Consider the following 20,118-nt stretch of genomic DNA (forward strand, 5'->3'; position numbering starts at 1 on the left):
GAAATGGAGTAACTGAGATTGTTTCCATTCATTGTTGGCAGCATGGCAGTGAGTTATACCAGCTGAAATCAGACTGGGTGAGACAACTCACAGAAACATGGCATTTCTGGAATCAAAAACTGGTGGAGATTTTTGTGTTTGTGCCATACTTTCCTGCTTTCTGAGTGCTACTTTGTCAAACAATAGCCATTTCAGTGCTGGTTTATCAAGTTTTTGTGGGTTTGTGCTAATCAGTATTTGTCAGAAAGCAACATATTTCTTTTCAGCCCAGGAAAATAATTCAATTGGAGAAAAAAAAAATCATTCCATTGCCATAGTTTATCTGCATGATATATACATCAGTGCATAGTAATGGTATCTCAGGAGACCTCAAATGCAGAACCTGTACTAAGAAGAAAATATGAGAGCTAATTTTTCTTGTAAGTTACTCTTACAAGAGTTTATGTCTTATTTCCATTCTCTGATGAGGGCAGTAGCCTTTCTCTCCACATGCCTGTCAGTTTTATGTGTGCTGGGCTTGGTGGAGACTCCTGTGCTACAAGCACTTTCTGTTCAAGCAGAGACTTGTGCAAACATTGGGCACCAGTCAGCCCTTCCAGCTCTTGACCAAAATGGGAATTAGAGATGGCAGCACAAGGAAGCACAGATGGGGCCAGCACTCACACAGAGAGAGGAAATATTTTGCTGGATATCATGAACATTCTCAGCTTTTTGTATGATGACAGAGTTCTGCCTCCAAATGTGCCCTTGAATGATTCAAGAAAGAGGTGCAACTTCCAATGAATCAGATGATGGGATTAGAACCATTAAATTTCACAGGAAAGATTTGCTTCACATTCCAGATTTTTCTAAGCCTGGAGGAACCAAAAAGATGCAAGTAGTGCTTTCAGGGAGGGGAAATGTAGTGGTATTGATTAGGGAAATTTCTGTATCCCAGGCCTATTTAATTTCTCTTTGGCCTCTCTGTTTTACACTGTTAGGTCTTGCACAGTGTTTTATAAGTTTCCTTGGCAGACCTCTCTCATTTATGGTTATCTGACTCTGCTTCATTTTTATGCCCATATCGTGGGTTTATTGGATTGGAAAGTTGACTACAAGCCATCTAGGGAGGCTGTCAGCAGTAGAATATCACATTACTGAAGTGAACAGAAATTCAGCTCCTGTACATTTCGATGCTATTTGCTGAACTAAACAGAAACATCCTGAGATATTTCCCAGAAGAGGACAATTTCGCATTCAGATATGGTCATGCTATCAACAGGCAACTGGCCATGGCTAAAATAATGCCCTCAGCATCGTATAAACTCACATAAAACATGAGTTAAGGATGTGTGAAGCAGCTGGAATATGGCATAGCTCAATGTAGTTTATACTCTAGGTCCAAATCTGGCTCTGCTCATGAAAGGGAGCATCAGTGCAAATATTATGGACAGATTTTGGGGATCTTGGATTAACCACAGGCTAAAGGTGTCACTAACAACAACTAACCCCAAACTGCGCTCTAAAGTCTTATCCCATTTTCAAATTCTCCATGGGACTTATACTGCAAAAAATCATTGCATCATAACTAAAAACATTTGTGTATAGTCTTGGCTTTTGACAATGCATCTGAGCTAAACAAAGAGCTATAAAGCTCAGCTGAAGCAGCCCTCCCTCTTTCAGAATCATTGCTCAATTTGAATGCTATGTATTGATGCAAAATGTCTTAATTTCATGACTGGAGGAAAAGCTGTCTCTCTTTTTAAAGAGATGGAGCCACCTGCTAACCAGAGAGCAGCACAATATATGAAATTGACATTGATTTTGCAGACAGTATTGCGTTCACATGTTAAAAACAACCAGTCACATTTTTGTCATGAGAATAAGCTGGTGCTGTACATGACATTAAATAACACTTCCTGGATGGAATAGTTAGAGAGGTGGAGAAACTAATAACAATTTAAGTTTTTTGGTGCAAAATCAGTTTACTGCATTGACAGACACATAAAGAAACAGACTGCAGGGTGGTGAAAAGGTAGGCAGGTTGACTGATATTAGAATGTATAACTAGGAATAATGGGATAAGTTAAACAGAGAGACCCTCATAACACGAACATCTTGCACTGCAAAATAGTCTCCCCTAGGATAAGAAGAAACAGTTAGCTTATTAAATGAGTCATTTAATATGATTGGAAAAAAGTTGGAAAATATGCTGCAGGGAGCAATCCTGGAGACAGACTACTAGACATTACTCTTCATTGCCTGTAGATTATCTGCAGTCACATTTTTTTCCTCATATTCAAAATGTGGAAGTGAGGTAAATGGAGGTTGTGCCTTTCAATTGCTCAGTTGCACAAGCTGAAAAAAATGAGGGTTGCTTTCTTAATGGCATTACTTAAGTGAAGAGCACTGACCTTTTCTTTAAAAAGGAGAATAGGAGAATCCTTATAAACTGACAAAACAAGGAATTGCCAGCATGTGAGTTCAAGCTCAGGTAGGAAGATCAAACACTGAATTCCAGTGCAATGACAGGAAGACCCCTCACACACCTCCAGCAGTAATGCATGCTTAATCATTTTTTCTTATACAAGCACCTGAATTTCTAATTAATTTGTGCAATATTTATTAAAATCATGCCTAAGGAGTTTGCTTTGTCATCCTTTTTATTCTCTTCCTACTCTCAAATACTCAGAGAGGCAACTGCTTTTTTTGGATGGTTTGGGTTTCTGTTAAATATTACATATCTCTGATGATGAAGAGCCATTTGTGCATGCAAACAGAATAAATTACACTTTTACCCACCTGACAGAGTCTGTTATGCTGCTAGAATGGTCTACATGGTGGAAACATACTTGAAACTTCAGGTTTATAGTGATTTAAATGCACAAGGATGTTTCTCCTCCTGAAACAAGTGAAATAGTTATTAACTTCAGTTGGCACAGCTTTATACCCTAAGTTAGGAGAAAGAAACTTAAGAAAACTCTCCTTTCCCCCATCACCTTGTGAGAGCCTTCAAATTGCTTTGCTGAAAATTTCCTATTGCTACTGACTCCTACAGATTAAACTCCACAGAAAAAAATGGAAGTGAGATATGACCTGAGCAGAAATCCCCTTATTCTTCTGGAAATTAAGGCACTTTTTCACTCAACAGCTATCTTACAATCTTTAGCCTCTAGTTGCTCAGTACACTGTCACACAGTAACAGCCAAAGTGATCCAAGAGTGCTATGGGAGCTCTGGTCCAGAGGACAAAAAGGGCCCACAGGACCCCTGAGGAGAGCAAATTCTGCTTAGTCTCCACTCACTCCTGCTTTGCACTCAGTGAGAGAGAGTGCCTGGCTGTGTGAATTCAGATTTGGCAACTCAATGGTAACAGCAATAAAGTGTTTCCTCATTGATTTTGGCTCTGGGAACAGATAAGCAGTGTGCCAGGCGCAGCAGTCAGGTGCTTTTTCTTGCCTGTCAGACCCTGAAAGACAAAGATTTAGCATGTGCATGGATGTCTATGAATGAATGCCCACATATACAAAAACACATACCATTACTAGTCTATCTGCTTGCATACCTAAGGCTTATGAAATGGAAAACAGATGTCACAGACAGATCAAAGATATTTAACTAGCAAAGCTTTAGCAATGTCCATTATCTCTGGATAAAGAAGATGATTGAGATTTAATGCTCTTCTCTTCCTAAGCCTGTGTGAATGGTGAATACTGTTCAAATTATTGAAGAGAGATCCTGCACGAGCACAGGTATTTATAAGAGAAATGGGCAGTCAAGTAGGGAATGCTCTAGGGTTGAAGAACCTGTTTTTGTGTCAGTCAATGCTCTGCTTTATGACTCTTTTATCCATTAGCTTGCAATGTCTCTGGAGTCAAAGTTAATCCCTCTGGTATATCAGAGACTCTTCCCATCTGGGAAGCTCACTCAGGGCCTCTCTCTGCTGCTGGCCTGCCAACAGCAAATGGCATAAACTGAAATTCAGACATGTTGGGAGATTAAATTCCTCTTACACTGCTAATCCTTGGGGGTTTTAGGCATGGCCAAGTGCTAATGCCTTATCTTGCCACCTATAAAAATTTGCATATGATTGAGAGGCACCAGATGTGAGGAAGCTGGGCAATGTTGGCCTTTTCCCCACTTCCTCCCCAGCTCTCAGATAAGGTCCACAAGCCTTCCCTCTGCTCCCAAAGCAAAACACTCAGGTCACTATCCCTGCTCTCAACCACCCCACTCCCAGCTCTGGTTGCCACACCCAACCCTCATTTTGCTGGGTGTGCAGATGCAGCCTGGCCAACTCTTACCCTGTATGGTCTGAAACAGGTGTGAAGCAAACAAGGAAGCCCTGACATGCAGCCTTGGACAGGAAGCAAGCTGCAATTTATAAATTTCTGCTTTATGGGTATGTATTTCTATTCAGAACCAATTTGGCAATGTCCAGATGATCTTGCTAAAAGACATATAGCCCAAAAGGAATTCAGACAACTCAGTTATGGGCATAATGCTTGTGCAATTACATAATGCTACATGCAATTTCTCTCTTCATATGGGTTTGATTTGGTTACCACTCTTAGGTCACAAAGGATCCTGAAGCATTTCAGATGTCATTTATGTCCCCCAAACTTGTTCTTATGATAGTCTCCCTTGCATGTCACAACTTTAACTAAAAATAATCTTTCCTTCCATTTAAGATGTACTTTGTTTCTCCTTTAAAGCGGTATGTGTAAAATGCTTACATGCTGTCAGTAAAAGCATTATGTAAGAAGCCACACTGCTTTCTCTCTGTTATTTTCATGTTTGGTTAAAGGTGAGCTTAATTATTTTTTATTTATAAACTTTATTTATAAGGAACATCAACTGACCAACTGATACCCCAAGATTTGTTCAGAATTTTATCTGGACATTTGTTACATCTAATCATAATTTTGTTTTTGTCTTCAAGAAATAGGGGACTAATCCTGCCTCAGTTAAAAAAAATTATAAACACATAACAGTTGCAGTCTTGAATATACCTGTTTGAATAGCATTGTAATTCTGTAAGAGATACTTGGAAACAAGGTAGGTGATCTCTGTGGATAAAGCATTATCATGCTGCCAGTGAAACTGAATATCCAGAGTTCTCAGTTGGTCCTTTCAGTTTGAATGGGCAATAATCAGGCTGTGAGACACCTTGGGGACGGATTGCAGGACTGTTTTGAACAGAAAGAACTCTCTGGATTAAAAGAGGCCAGAGATTTGGTCTGTGCACAGACTCTCTCCTGCATCTTGATTTTTAGTGGGGCCATTTTTCTACAGTTTGCTTTGATCATTCTGATTAATCATCCTCAGTGTGAGTATCTCACCATAGTGAACTAATGGCTTTTCAAGTCCTGATATCCTGGTTCATGGTCAGAGCCCCCGAGGGAGGGGAAACACCCCCTTAACAAACCCCCTGTCTTGTCCCAGCATGTGTGAGAGCAGCCTCTGCACAATCTGCAGCTGAATGGAGGCACTCCTGCCTCCCATTCTCCCCGAGCAGCTCTGGCACCTGGCACCAGCAGGAGCAGGGCTGGGAGCTCCAGCACCTGCAGGGACTGGGGTCAGGGCTGCAGCAGGGCAGAGGGCATGGGGAGCTGCTGGGAAAATCTCCTCATTTCCTCTTTCCTTGGTCCCCAAAGTTTGTGTCTGTCTGCATTTGACACTGGAGAGGAGGATGGGGGGAATACTCTCTGATTGCTTCAGCTTATACCTCATGCAGGTACTATTACCTCAGTATGTGCTGTTTTATCAAATTATCAGGTTCTTTCCTTAAACCCATTTGTAGTTTTTGATTTATTTCAATCATCAACAGCTACTAAGAAAGTGGTTTCTTGCTGTATTTCAGCTCAATATTTTAATAGTTTAGCTTTTGATTAGAGGTTCATTTTTAAACTCAATTATTATGAGTTGTTAAAAAGAAGAAAATCACTTTAGTTTTTTCCATGGAAAAGCATTTATATCAGGGGAAGGCATGAGCAGAGTGTGTCTGTTTGCTAAAAAGCTGCTTTGCATTAGACCCCAGGTCCATTACACCAACACAAAGTTAGTGCCCAGGAAGAGTTTGCAAACCTGTTTATTTTTGTATGAAGCTGTTATCTTTCATAGCCCAACAAGGAAAACAGCAGCCTTGAAAAGAATTTTTTGCTGGATAAACATGAGAGGGTTCTCTGTCGGCCTCCCACTGAGCATGTACAGAGCAGTGGCTGTGACATGGGGTTTGAGGGATGGTGCCGGGTCCCTTTCTGAGACAAACTGCTCTGACTGGTGCCTGGGTATGATGGATGAGGCTACATGGCCCAGCCTGCCCTGTGATGTCCCCTGCTATTCCAGGACTGCCACCACCTCTCAAGGCTGGCTGCTGTGCAGTGAGGCAGAGCCTTTCTGAGCTCCTCAGGCAGGTACGTAAAACAAGAATTAAATAACCCAAGCTTTCCTCATTTTAACAAAATGAGAATATCAGAGCTATGGGTATGAATTCCCTTTAACAAAAGGGGTAATGTGTAGGATTTGCCAGATAAAAGTCTTTGTCTCTCTGCTTTTCCCAAGGCTATTCCTGCAATCACACTAGGTTTTTTCTTCCAGAACCGGTGAGCAAATCTCCCCATACCTTATTTTCCAGTGAAGAGACAGGGATGAGCTGGTCCTGTGGGATGTGTGTGGGTTGTGGTTGTTTCTCAGCAACAGCAAGGATGGGTGACAATCTTGCTGCACTGCAGCTTTGAACCCTCATGCAGGACATGGCTGAAGAGCCCAAAGAGACTGAGCAGGGACTGATTTGGGGTCCTGGAGTGGCAGCAGTGCTGAGGAGGGTGAGGTGCGACCTGCAAACAGGGGCACCTCTGCCCCTCGCTGCCTGGAGGGCTTGGCTGGCCTGTGCAGTTACTCGTGGTCTCTTCTACACATGACACAGGGAGCCTGCTGTGAGATCTCCTTCCTGCCCAGGGCAAGGCAGCCCAGCAAGCCCAAAGGCTGCTGCACCACTGCCCAGCCCATCTAATCCCTGCTGATGACTGCAGATGGATCCCCAGCAGTTTCACACTGTAGGAGATGGTGTCCTCTGCTGCAGAGGGAGTCACAGGGTTCAGTATGTCTCCAGTGAAGGTGCAGTGATAAGAAAACTGGATTATTTGTCCCCTCTGGTGATGGTTTGTCCATCACCAGAGGGGACAAATCACAGTGACACAACAGGTTGTCCTGGTTGGGCCTCTACATGGAAAATTCAGGCTGCAGCCTGCTGAACAGGCATTGCCATCATCTTCGAAGATGCATCCTTCTTTAGCAATGGCTAAAATTAGGATGTAGGCCAATTTTCATGTTGTTTTTTTCCATTTTCTAATTTCATGTTCAACCATGGAATAGCTCATGGTTCCCAGAGACAGAAATTCTACCACCTTGAATATTTGAGATATTAAAACAATCATCTGGTTTAGCCCCTTTAGACCTCAGGCAAAAATGGTTTTAATTTGGTGCCCAACTAATTAGCTTGCTGAGAAATGTTAATAATTAAGCTAATAATTACTACACCTTTGCAATGGACCTTGAGGTAACTTTAATGCAGGTAATTTAAAGATAAAAAAAATAATTATTTCTGGATTTTTTTATTAGAAGAGAATTATTTTATATTTATATTTATATTTCTTTCCCTATTTCAGATTATGAGTATGAACCAAAACACGTGAAAGTTCCATAACTATTGACCAGAAGGGAAAAGGAAAAATTGCCATGCTTCAGCATGGCTGACAGAGAAGTTTGGGAAAAAGGACTTTGTTGCCTGGTGCAGGTCTTTCTTGAGTTGTACTGCTCTTTCAGTTGTTGAAAAAATAGCACACCCAACTTCCCTCTTTGTCCTCTTCTCTCCCCAAGCAGTGTTCAACCAAGAGTGGCCAGCACGTCTGGGATGTGCAGAATTGGCAAAATAAATTACAAAAGAGAATGCTGTTTCAAGTACAGGAAAACCCCAAAACTTCAATCAAAAAATGAGTGAAAACCAAACTTCTACAGAAAAAGCTATGTGAGTTTGCTCTTCATCATCCCTTTCTGCAGTCAGAGCCACACACATTTTTAATGGACTTCTTTCAAGCAGAAGGGATGGTGCAACCTTGGAACAACCAATTTTTGCAGATGGGGACATAGGGACAGAGTCATTAAATTGCTTCCCTAAACCTTAGAGTGACCCATTCTGTGTGGATGGCAGAGCTGGGCACCAGGTGAACACTGTATCTGGGAGTTCATGTCTCACCCCTCCCAGCAACTGCAAGCAAAACACAGAAGTAAAAAGCTTTTTTCTGTTTTGGAGCTGAGGGAGCTTCTCTCTGATCCCAGCACTCTGAGGTTACTGCACAGATGTGATTTATGCAGTAATTAAATCTGCAGAATATAGTTAGGCACCTAAATGCCTCTTAAAAATGGAATTTAAAAGATGAATCCTTGAGGCCCTGCATTCCAAGGCACTGCCTCCCACTGCTCCCCACTTGGTGCTTGGGCCACAGCATGGCCTTGAGCCAGAGTGGGGTGTCCTGATCCCAGCATGGCCTCCTCCAACACAGAGCTCTGTATTTTGTGCTCATTTGTGACACTTTGGAGCAGGAAGACAGAATGGAACAGTCTATCCCCTTGCTGAACAGCACCCTGGAAATGATTGCATTAGGTAGGTACAGCAGGACTGACAAAGGAAATGTTGTTTTCTGAGGCCTGCTGGTGCCAGCTCCCTGAGCACTTGCTGTATTTGATCTGGCATTTGTCTGCTGTGACTCATTCCCTGTGGCCTCAGAAAATGTGCTCTCTATCAGCATTTTAGAGGCAGTGTCAGGAAACAGAAGGTAATCCCTTCCAATGTGTTTCACCAAAATGGTGGGCTAAATTTTCATAAGATGTCAAGCCTGTTAGGAAAAGAGGCAAATGGCATACCTGTATGATCACAAAAGAGGAATTTCATTTGCAGACAAAGGCTGCAGGATGGTGACAACATGTTGTATTTATAAAGTAACACTTTTCGATATATTCCAGGGAAAAAGGGATTTCATGCTGGCCCTTTAGCACCTTGTCTTGCTCCCCACCTATTTCCTGCAAAGGTGTAAGTGGAAAATTTGCTCTTGCCTTTAAAACCAGAACTATGCGTGCTATGGTGACACTATTACCTAATTCTGTTACTCTATATTATATTACTCTATGTTATATCCATGCAAGGCCTGGCATCCTGTGACAGGAGCTGGGTGATATAGGGACAGCTGCTGGATGGTCTGTAAAAAAGGATCCACCTACACTGGGGGAGTAGAGCTCCCAAACACAATTTGCATCTGGTCTTCATGGGTCAGGTTTGGACAAGGTAGCAGAGAAAACATCTGAGAGAGAAACTGGCCTCATGAATTCTCCCTGTTATTCAAAAAAGAGGTGGTTATATTTTAATGTAAAAAAATGTGCATTATTTAAGCTGAACTAGACAAATGGCTCTACTTTATATCTGCAATAGAGTGTGAAAAAGTGGATTTATAACTACCTTTTACTCTTTGGGCCTGGATGGTGCTAAGTTTTCAGACCTGTTCAGCAAAGACTCATTGTGAACATTATTTTGTCAACGTACCTGGGCAGAAGAGAACAGATGATGGAGATATTTGGGCCAATTATACTCATTAAGCCCTTTTTTGTTTTCAGGTGTTGCTGATTTGGGTACAAATCAGGACAGGGATGGGACGACTCAGCAGGTTTAAAGAGCCCATGATGCTGCAGTGGGGCATACCCAGCATCCCCAGTATTTTCACAAGCACATTCTGTGCTTCCTATCTCCCATTCATTCCAGTTCCTTCAAGGAATTGCCTTTCCCGGTCAAGCACAGAGAACTAGGCAATGGTTAGATGAAGTGGGCTTGATAGAAGGTTTACCTGATGAGGGGTTTAGCATGGAAGGAGATTTAGCAAGTTTCCTCTCTGTTGACCTCATTCCCAACACAGGGCAGCTTCTCCTGCTGCTAGTCACTTCCCTGCAGATAATCTGACCTTTTCTTTCTCCAGTACTGGTAACATTTAGGAAAAAATGATATATTGGACAACAAACAGTTTTTATTGATGGTTTAGAAGCATCCCAAAAACCCCACAGGACTGGGGCAGTTCTGGGGAGTGTGGGCAGCCAGGGGGCTGCTGAGGTGTGGTGCCCTCTCCTTCCCAGGCCAGGTGGGCATGGCTTCCCCAGCACTGTCACTGCAGAGCTGGTGGGGGATCTCATCTCATGCATTCCTCCAGCCAGGCAGGCAGACAGGATTTCAGTTTAAGTCCCCAACACACATGTCAAGCAGAAATAATTTTAGTATTCTGCAGGTTAAATCAGAGTTCCTTTCTTCCTTCTTTGGGTGTCATGTTCTGATGAACACTGCTTTGTCTTGGCAGGCAATTGCTATTCCTAATTTGTATAATAAAATCTGTTGTCTCCTTGGACAAGAAGTTTTTCTTTGAACTACATAGATGCCAATTGTTATTGAAATGCATGACATTCATTTTGTGTGTTTGTTCTCAGGAAACAAAATGAGCAGATTTTTCATTTTGTTCCTGTGGTTTTGCTAAGCTAGCAGGCCATATTTTATCAACACCAGACCTGTAAGCATCTGCTCTTTTGAAAAATTTAAACAGAATTCCTGCTTTGCTCTGTGTAAATATGGGGGGGAAAGGAGCAGGAACTGTGAATCTACTCTTTCTAATGTCTCATTATAAACTCTCTATGATGTCTCATACAGTGAGTTGCATCAAAGCAGTCCTAAGAGGGGAGCTGTGAGATTATGCACACTTTTACAGGTGGGAAAACTGAGCTTAGTGGTAAAGCTGGAATAGAGCTGAGATGTGACTCCCAAAGCTCTCTGTTGCCATGTCATGCAGCCCCCTTCACAGTGCTTGCATTATCAGGGCTGACAACCTCTTCTTCAGTGCTGCTGAGTTTATCCCTGTAACACATCCATGAAGTACTGAAGCTTTGCTTGTGTAGGTGGGATATCAAAGCAAATATGTGTGTGTGTACTTTACAAGCAGGGGAAAGGGTTGCATACAGACACACATGCACAGAGAAGGAGGGAGAAACATATTGCAAACACTGATCTACTGGGGAAAAAGAAAACTTTATTAATTTCAAATATTTGTCTTCTTGCTCTGCTCTGTGGGGCCCAAAATGTTCCATTCTTAGTATGGCTGTTACTGACCTGAGGCCCTGGTGTTCAGTGAAATGTGTGGATCCTCTTACTGGGACTCCCAGGCTGAGCCCAGCAGCAGGCACTGCCCAGGGTTGAACATGGACTCAGAAACTTGCACCATGTGAAGTTCTACAGACCTGGGTCATTTTTATTCAGAGCTGATGGGGCTCTTTGCCATGGAGAGGGGTCTTGCCACATCCTGAATCCTGCTCAGTGAAGTGTCAGCTGCGTAATCCTGGTGGCTCCCCAAAATAGCCTCATTTTATACTTTGGCTAATGGAGAATCTCTTCTTGGGAAGGGCTGTTCCAGAGAGTGGAAATCACAAGAAATCTGCAGTGGACAGGAAGTGTGGGAAAACATTTGCTGGTGTCAAGGAGCTGACCCAAAACTTTGTACCCCTTCATTATCTCCCTGGGGAAATAGGTTGGAAAACACCACTGAAATACCTCAAGAACAGCAAGTAGAAGGGTTTCTTCCTTAAATTTCTTGCTGGAGTAAGGCAAGGGCACATAAAGCCATGGATTTATATTTCCAAAGATCCAATAATCTCAGGGTTTTAAAAAGCTGATATGGGAATGTATTTGCTGCATGCTGGGGGAGAGAGTGAGAGACCAAGCACATCTGTAGTCTGGCTTGTGAATTTGTTTCACCCCTGCAAGCATCCCCTCCCCTCATGCAGAACCGGATTTTGAAAGGTTCATATGGCTGCAGCAAATTTCAGCTTATAAATATATTAATTTTTGGGTTGTGCACTTTGTGCATCATTGCAGTGCTTCAAATGTTGTCTCAGCATGTTGTTCATTACTGAATCATGAGGAACATACAGTAAGAAGTATGTGGGCTGAGAAACATTTTGTTTTCGTAATGCTTGGCTTGAGTCTGTGCAGCATTTAACTTCCAGTCTACATTTGAAGTGTATAGGTTATAATAATGTTTGACATGGGTGTCACATCTGTTCATCTAGCTAGAATAAATCCTATTTCTCTTCTACATTTGTCTTTATCAGTCCAAAACCATGGGAAGATTTCTGTCAAAAATGAAGGCAAGGAGGTTTCTTTCTTCAGAAAAGGAAAAATAGAATATCAATGTATCTATTCTAAGGTCAAAAGTACAAGAATAAATGCAGGGTTATCATAATTTTGACAGCTGTGTTATCTTTCTCATGGCAAAAAAAGAATTTTCAGAGAATTTTCTCTATTGCTTTCACAGAATATCCTGGAAGTTAGGATAATAGAAAGATTTTAAAAATATTGAAGTCTTTCTTTCTCATGCCAATATGTCAAACTACTTTGAGGAAAAAAAAAGACAAGCAATGAGAAATTAATGCATTAGAATTTGATTTTCAATTTTTTTTTGCTAACATTTCTAAAATCTACATGTACAAGTATATAGGTTACAATCTATCTCTGTATTTATGCTTGGAAAGGAAAATAAGAGAATGCTATATGTGAAGTTGGCAGGAAAAAAGAAGCTGGGAGATGGAAATCTATTGTCAAAAATCTGGCCAGGAGTAGTTGTTCAAAATATTTTTATAACAAAATATATGCTTTCTATTTTGTGATTTACACTTTTCAAGCCATCATGGAATAAAAAGAATGCTGTCAAAATATGTAAAATAGAAATAATTTTTTTAAAACAATCCATAGTTTAGAGCCCTACCCTAAAATATCAAATAATCAATGCCTAGCTAATCTTTAGCATCTTCTTGCATTTATGTGGCTTCTGGTTATATTTCTTATATTTTTATTAGGCTCAGCTGACAGATAGGTAAGGCTCACAGACACTGCCTGAACTGCCTGTCTGCAGAGAGTTACCAGAGAGGCTCCAGCCAAGCTCATACAGGCAGAAGAGGAGAATTTGTCTTGGCTTTAATCTGGACTGAGCTCCCTGGAATGTCAAATTTGAGCTGGCTGCAAAATGGAGACAAATTTTCATTTTAAAATTGGCAAGATAAAAATTGTCACCATTTTCTTGCTCCCTTGCCCTCAAATTTCAGCAGTGGTAATGTGGGCAGAGGAATTGTCAAGCTGAGAAAATGTATTTAGAGGCTCACTACAAATGTAGTCCTGGCTGTTTGCTTTTAAAGAGTGGAAAGATGGATTTATACAGAAACTCCAAAAGACCCTAAAACTGCTTCTCCTTCTCTGGATAAGAGCAAATGCCAACAATCAGCTCCACTACTTAAGTTAATGCTGACCTTGGCCAGCTGCAATTTATAGAATTCTTCCTTTTGACTTCCTAATGCTGGGGAGATTATTGCTTTCTTGTGGAAAAAAATGAACAACTTTTTTCCCTCAATTGGAAGTTACAGCTTAATGCAAATACAGCACAAGGTTGCACAGGCTTTCAGGCAAACGACCAGGGATGATGAAGTGACACACTTAAAACAAGGGCATTTTCCTGAGACATAGGAAAAAGTACCTGGAGGTGCTGTAGCCCTGACCTGACTGCTCGCACTGACATTGCCACTGCTTTCAATAGGGTTTGTTACACTAAAGATCAGAGATTTTGTGAATAATGTTCTAGAAGCAGAGGCTGTTTCTCCAGTGCCTGCTTCCCCAAGCCTGTCCCCCTTGGTCCCTCATCACTGAGATAAAAGAGATTTCCAGTTGCCCATTAATGCCAAGCTCTGCCAAAGCCCAGGGGCCTGAAAGCAGGAGGAGCATGTGAAATACCAGTAGGGATGGTCCCAATGCACTGTGAGGCTTGGAAAAGGGAATAGAAGAGTTAAAACACCTGAACTCTGCTTTCCACTTGATTGTGAGCTCTAATATGGGCTTTGATAGGATGTTTTGGGGCTCTGGGTTCTGTTCTGGAAACTTTCATGTGAACTCAGCAAAATCAAGTCCTCTCTGGGATAATTAGAATCTTCTGGGACACAGACTATAATTCCTAATTAGTGTCAGTGGAAATGGTAGATGAAAAGTGAGGTCATAGGCTATTTCCAAGAGGGTTTTCATACCAAGGAAAATTAATTTTTCACTGCCAAATAGAATGAATGCCAGGCCCTAGTCATCAAAGGGAGATTCTTGACCAAAATGTTAAATATCCAAATACAGCAGATATAACTCTGCTGATTTGAATGAACCTTTTTGTATAGGACTATACTGGGAAATCAGTGACTCCCAAAATCAATTCAGTTCACAAATGTAGCTGGATTAGTTGCCCACCTAAACTTTTTTTCCTCATTTGATGCTTTAAATATTGATCCATAAAAAACTCAAAGTGCAGGGTCAGGACTACACTCAGTTCTGACACCTGAATGACAAATTGGGAGCTCAGTGACACCTGTCCAGCTGTTTTTTCTTCCATAGATAAGCTCAGATGGACCTGGCAGGACATTAATGAGCAAATCAGTAATCAGTGGAGAAGAATGAATAGAAACATGGCTCTTGACTTTGAATAAAACTCTGGCACTACAGAACTTCTGGATGTATCACAGTGGAATTTAATGTTGAACTGTTTTCACCTGAGCCTGGTTTGAGCATTCCAGACTCTGCATTGCTCTATTTGTTCTGATATCTGTAAAGGTAGATTTTGGGAAGGGTTTGGAAGAAGTGATAAAAAATCCAGTCCACTTCCATTTTCAAAAAATCTCTCTCCCTTGCATTTTAATGTTATCACATAAATCACAGTATATTTTTAGAAATTCTTTTTTAAACTGAATCTCTGTCTGATGCTTCTTTATGCAATTACAGAGTGAAGGACAAAGATTGGGGTTCCCTTTCTGGTTTTCTGCCAACTCCAGATCAAGGACACTTTCAATGACAGAAGGAGATGGCAACATCCAAACTGCATAAAGAACTTATTTCTTCATGCAGCTTTTAATTTATTCTTGAACTCACAGCTTCACCATGGCATAGAGGCCAGAATGGCACAGATTTGTCTCAATAAGGATAGAAAGTATATAGGGATAATAAAATACAGTGATATTAAATTGTAAAAGCTAACATTTTGGGAAACACTTAGCTTTATTTTTCCCCCCTGGACTTGAGCCAAATGCTATTCAAGATTAGAAGACACCAGAGGTTGGAGGTGTATTAAAAACCATCTGCCAAGTCTGGGAAATCTTTTGCCTTCTGAAACATGGAACACAATCTCCTAATAGAAACTGAACTGATGGACTGGAGCACATGGATTTCTGTTTTCCCATATTGATATGAAAAAGAAATAACTGCAGACGTTTGTGTGTCTGAAAAAATGTGTGCATATGGTCCTGGAAAATTTACTTTATTCATTAATTTATGAACCATAGAACTTGTCTTTGGAGCCCAAGCCCTAAAGTGGACTGAAGATGGACAACTTTCCATAAAGCAGCAAAGGAAGTTAGCTTGCTTAATGACACTGCTGGCTGTTTAGTTATGCAAAGGAATTATCTTCTCCCCTTCACTGTTTGTAAAAATGAGCTTGCAACATTCAGATTTTAAGTGGCATATCCATAAATTTAAGTTTAGTGCTGCTGTACAGAGGCTTTCCCAGATAATTCAAAAGCCTATCTCCTTGAAGTCATAGACACTGTCGTTCTGACTAGACAAATTTTATGTTCTGTGTATAATAGCGAAGATGGATGATATGAGCTGTGCTGAGAGTGCTCTCAAGCTTTGGGAAGATCTGTATGGATATCTGATTTTGGCTTATGATTCTTCCGATCTCTATACATTGGTACCAGAGGTTTAAGTGCAGCAATGTTACCTAACACCTGCTTCCTGCTCTGTTAAAACTAGTGCAGATCAGCATGATTACTTGGACTTTAATAGGGTCAGAGTGGTTTATGCTGCCTGGACATTTTGCCCTGCTAAGCTGGAATTCAAGGCAATTCCTAGAAAAACTGAGCTGAGCTTTTTTTATTTGTCTGAAGTTTCATCTTTATCTAATTCAGTTATCCATTAATTCCACAAGGATAACAGCACCTTTTAAAAGTCTGAATTGCCCCACTCAGCTTGATCAAAATTTCTCTGCCAGACACAGAAAAGTTGTTGCCCATCTCTTCAGAGTGGACAGGATTGCATCAGCGAAATGACTCTTCCAGTTCTCTTGGGACCCTTTGAGGTGAATACATTGGGGACATTATTGGATTTGGAAAGACGTGGGAAAATACACATAGTGGTTAGCATGTGGAGGAGGAAAAACTTATTCAAACATAAATATTTGTTCCAGCACCCTCTTGTTAGCGTTCACCACAGTGCAGAGGGATTTACTTCCTCAACTTCCATTAAATATATATTAATGGAAGTTTCGTAGATAAATCCCTAAGCTTCTCTAGGAACAGCTCTTCTGTATTTAATACTCCTCTTGAATTTCAATGCCCCTCAAAGCTTAAGGAACCTCAGACTTTTTTTTACTTCTCTGGTAGTTTCAGTAAGTTGTGATAACATCCTGGGAACATGACAAGTGTGACAAAGACTGTGCTCTTTATTGGACTGATCACAACACTTGCATGTGAAGGGAGAACATTTCTATTTCTCAAATTTCAGTATGTGCTGATGCAATATTTGTGTCAGCAGCTATCTGCAACCCCCGAGAAAGGAAGAAACTGTGAGAAAGGGTTCTTGGGTAATTTATTCTTAATGTTGAATTTTTCCAGTATTGGTATGACTTCTCTTAAGAAATACAAACTGATCTGTCCAAAAGGATGAAGTAAACTGGGTAATGTCATTAGCTCTGGGACTGTCAAAGGTTAGTGAGATTAATCGCTGGTTTCTCCAGATACTGTCCCCCAAATTCCTATGGAAGTCATCCCACAGTAACTGGGACCACTCAGGAGTCACACACCCATCACTGGAGCATCTCACTGCTGGCATCAAAGCCCCTTTACATGAGACCCCACGTGGCTCCACACACACCCCGCTCATGCAAAGTCAGACCAGACTTCCTCACCAGTTCCACCCTGGGTTTTCCATAGCAAAGTCTCAGATGTCTCATTACAGAGAGCAATGTATTCACAGTACAGGAATACAGAAACAGCTCCAGCTGGTGCCTCCAAGGAGCACAAGAACCTCTGGGCTTTTATCCCCCCACAGTTTAAGCTTGTTGAAGTCTCCCCTTCCTCCTGAGCCATTGGATCCTGGTGTGTCTCTCAGAGTCTGGTCACCTGGCTGGAGCCCCTGGTTCCTGCATCCTTTGCTGTGCAAAGGGCCAGCAATTCATGGCCTCTTGCCTTGGGCTCCCATCACATGGAGCTCCATCTTTAGCTCACACTGCAGCTTGTATTCCTCAGCACTAGCAGTGTTATTTCCTTCTGACTGATGACCTTTGAAGGTATAGAGTTATCTGTCAAATACGAGGTTGCTCATAATAGCTGCTAGGTTAGGAATGGATTTTACCTTACTATTGATTAAGGTCATGCTCTTCCTTTCCACAAGCTGCATTGAAGTGACAGGGTCTGTGGGCTGTCTGAGTGCTTTACTCCTTTATTACTTTAGTACTATGCCAGAGATGAAAGAAATATTTTTTGTCTTCATGTTCTTTATTCTCTTTCGTTCTCAAACTTTCAACTGAATTTTCATGTCTGTAAAGAATTTCCCCTATTCATCTCTGCTTTCTGGAACTGCTGTGTAAAATATGTGGTCTGAGCTCTGCATGAAGATAATCCAGAACCTGCAATGGTCTCTCTAACCTATTCATCTCTATACAGTATGTGTACGTTAAAGATGGGTTTTAAAGAGAAGCTGTGCTTTAGACTCATTTTAGTGTCTCTTCAATTTAAACCTACCAGTGAGAGATTTCACCTGTTAAACCAAAATTGAATGACATTACATGACACTTTCACACTTTTCAGCTTGGTTTACCAGCATTCAAAGGCCCTTTCCCTCTGAGGGCAGGAAATAACATGTCACAGGAACAATCTTGTGGAAGCAAAGCAGTCTTTGTTTGTCAAAAAGGTGTCATACAGAGCACAAAGAGTAAAGTCAGAAAAGATTTTTATGATGATGATTCTTTTATCCAAACTGTAGGTTTTTTCTCTCAGTCTCCTTAAAAGCATGTAATGCTCAAGATCAGGCAAGTGCCTTTAAATTGCTTGGTCCCTCCCTAATCACATCTGCTTGACTTGACTGAACACCCTGTAACCTGAAAATTACACCTACACTGCTAAGTTCATATTCTCCTGGGAGTAAAACCTGGCTCCCAGGCCAGGTGCTGTGAATTGGCTTTGGCTGCATTGCTGTGAGCAAATTTCAGAGCACACTGACTGCATTCACCCTACACAATCCTTGCCCCCAGACCTCTTCTACATCCCTTGTCACAACTCTGTGATTTTAAAATACAATTATATTTCAGTCTGCAATTTATTCATTTCAGTGTTCAAAAATAATGACAAATGCCCAGTGCTGAAATATTAACAAACTTTCCTTAAAGACAAACCGTACTGTAACAGGAAGCTTTTTGAGGTGTTAATTCCTTCCCGTTTTACTGTTGCTAGATTTATTTTTCCCTTACTTGGCATTTCTCCAGAATTACCTTTTCTTTTTTTTCTAGACTTTAATTTTATCTCCCTCTCTAAAGCAGAGGAAACCTAGAAATAGAACAACATAGTAATTCAGGAGTACTGGATAAGTTTGAGGTTTTGGACATCTTCGCATGACATGGGACAAAAAGTTTTCTCAGCTTGACTCTGGATGCTGCCATGTGCTCTGCCGGCCTAACACTGTGTTAGTGCAAAAAGGTATTTCCCCACCCAGGCTGTTGTGCAGAGCCATGTGAAATGACTTACCCCTTAGGAATCCAATTGCTCAAGAATTTCTGTACCATTTTGCCTTTTTCAGGCAAAACTTACAGTTGAGGATGCATTGTGTTCTCTTGAATCATTACCATTGCCAAAGATACACAAAGAGAGGGAGATCTTAGTGTGAGCTATGAGAGTCCAAGTAGAGTTTGCATGGAGAGTTCTACAATATTTATAAAGTCAGTGTGTTTGATCTAGAAATCATGAGAAAAAGCAAACACAGAATTCTGTCACACCATGATTTTTTCAAAACTAAGTCACAGCCCTCAGTGTAAAATATTCTAAAATATGTTAAAAATTCTTGTTATTAGTACTACCAAATGAGAAATGTAGTAAAATAGCAGAGTCTGCTTAAATCACCAAAGATCAAGAGCACACTGAATCTTCCTTTGTAAATAAAGAAGTAGTATGGGATTTTTATTCGATACTTGCAAAGAATTTTATTTTTTTAGCTGTGATGTAAATCAGGACTAACTCTCCTTTTATCACCAGTTGTGCCTAGCTATGTCTAAAAAAAAGTTATTATATTTTAATGCTGTAGGGGATCTTAGAAAATGAATGGTCTTGGGAAAAATACCAAATGCAAAAATCTCCTTGTACAAATCCCAAGCAATAATGAAAATTAACAAAAAGAAACCAAATTCTTCATGCCTGCTCCATCAGTTCAGAAGCTTGCAGGAAATGGACAGCCTGGAGTGTATTAAAGTGTCGCTGCTACTTTAATAGAGGAAGATAAGTGAACTTTCAGAAAGTCTTGAATTTACTGACCTTCTCTTCCAATTTCAGCTAATTCATTAGCTGCATAAAAGCCTTTCACCACTGTCTCAATAATTATTTTTTTCCACATAGTTGAGTTCTAAATTAGTATTCAGCCCTCTGAAGAAAATAGAATGTTATAAACATTCTTTCTAATGGGTGGATCTGAAAATCACTTGTCCTGATGGCTGTGATAGATCTGTGGGGAATTTTCTGTGAATCCTTTGGGGAATTTTTCTACAAGACCACTCCAAGCTTTTATCTTGCCAAGTGTTCAATGAGGCAGCATTAGTATAGCACCAGAATAGATGGACAGTGCTCTAACATAGCTACAGGTTTCCATTTGGCTTTCAAAAGTATGAAGTACGTGGAGATTTTCTTTCCCTGAAGGCAACTTAGTGATACCCTGGGGATCCCCAGCTTGTCCTTATTCATAAAATGGGATCCATAATGACTAATATTTCCACTTATG

The 20,118-nt window shown here is 40.9% G+C and overlaps 1 long non-coding RNA gene across 1 annotated transcript in view; it reads right to left on the reverse strand.

Moving 5' to 3' along the window:
* Positions 1 to 2,781: 2,781 nt before the first annotated feature.
* The window catches only part of LOC134430639 (uncharacterized), a 96,645-nt gene continuing 79,308 nt past the window's right edge, over positions 2,782 to 20,118 (reverse strand). Inside the window, exon 4 of the long non-coding RNA XR_010030876.1 lies at positions 2,782 to 2,881. This is a non-coding gene — a long non-coding RNA (uncharacterized LOC134430639). The remainder of the gene's footprint in view (positions 2,882 to 20,118) is intronic.

The sequence above is a fragment of the Melospiza melodia genome, chromosome 1 (genome assembly GCF_035770615.1).
Source record: "Melospiza melodia melodia isolate bMelMel2 chromosome 1, bMelMel2.pri, whole genome shotgun sequence".
Lineage (NCBI taxonomy): Eukaryota > Metazoa > Chordata > Aves > Passeriformes > Passerellidae > Melospiza > Melospiza melodia.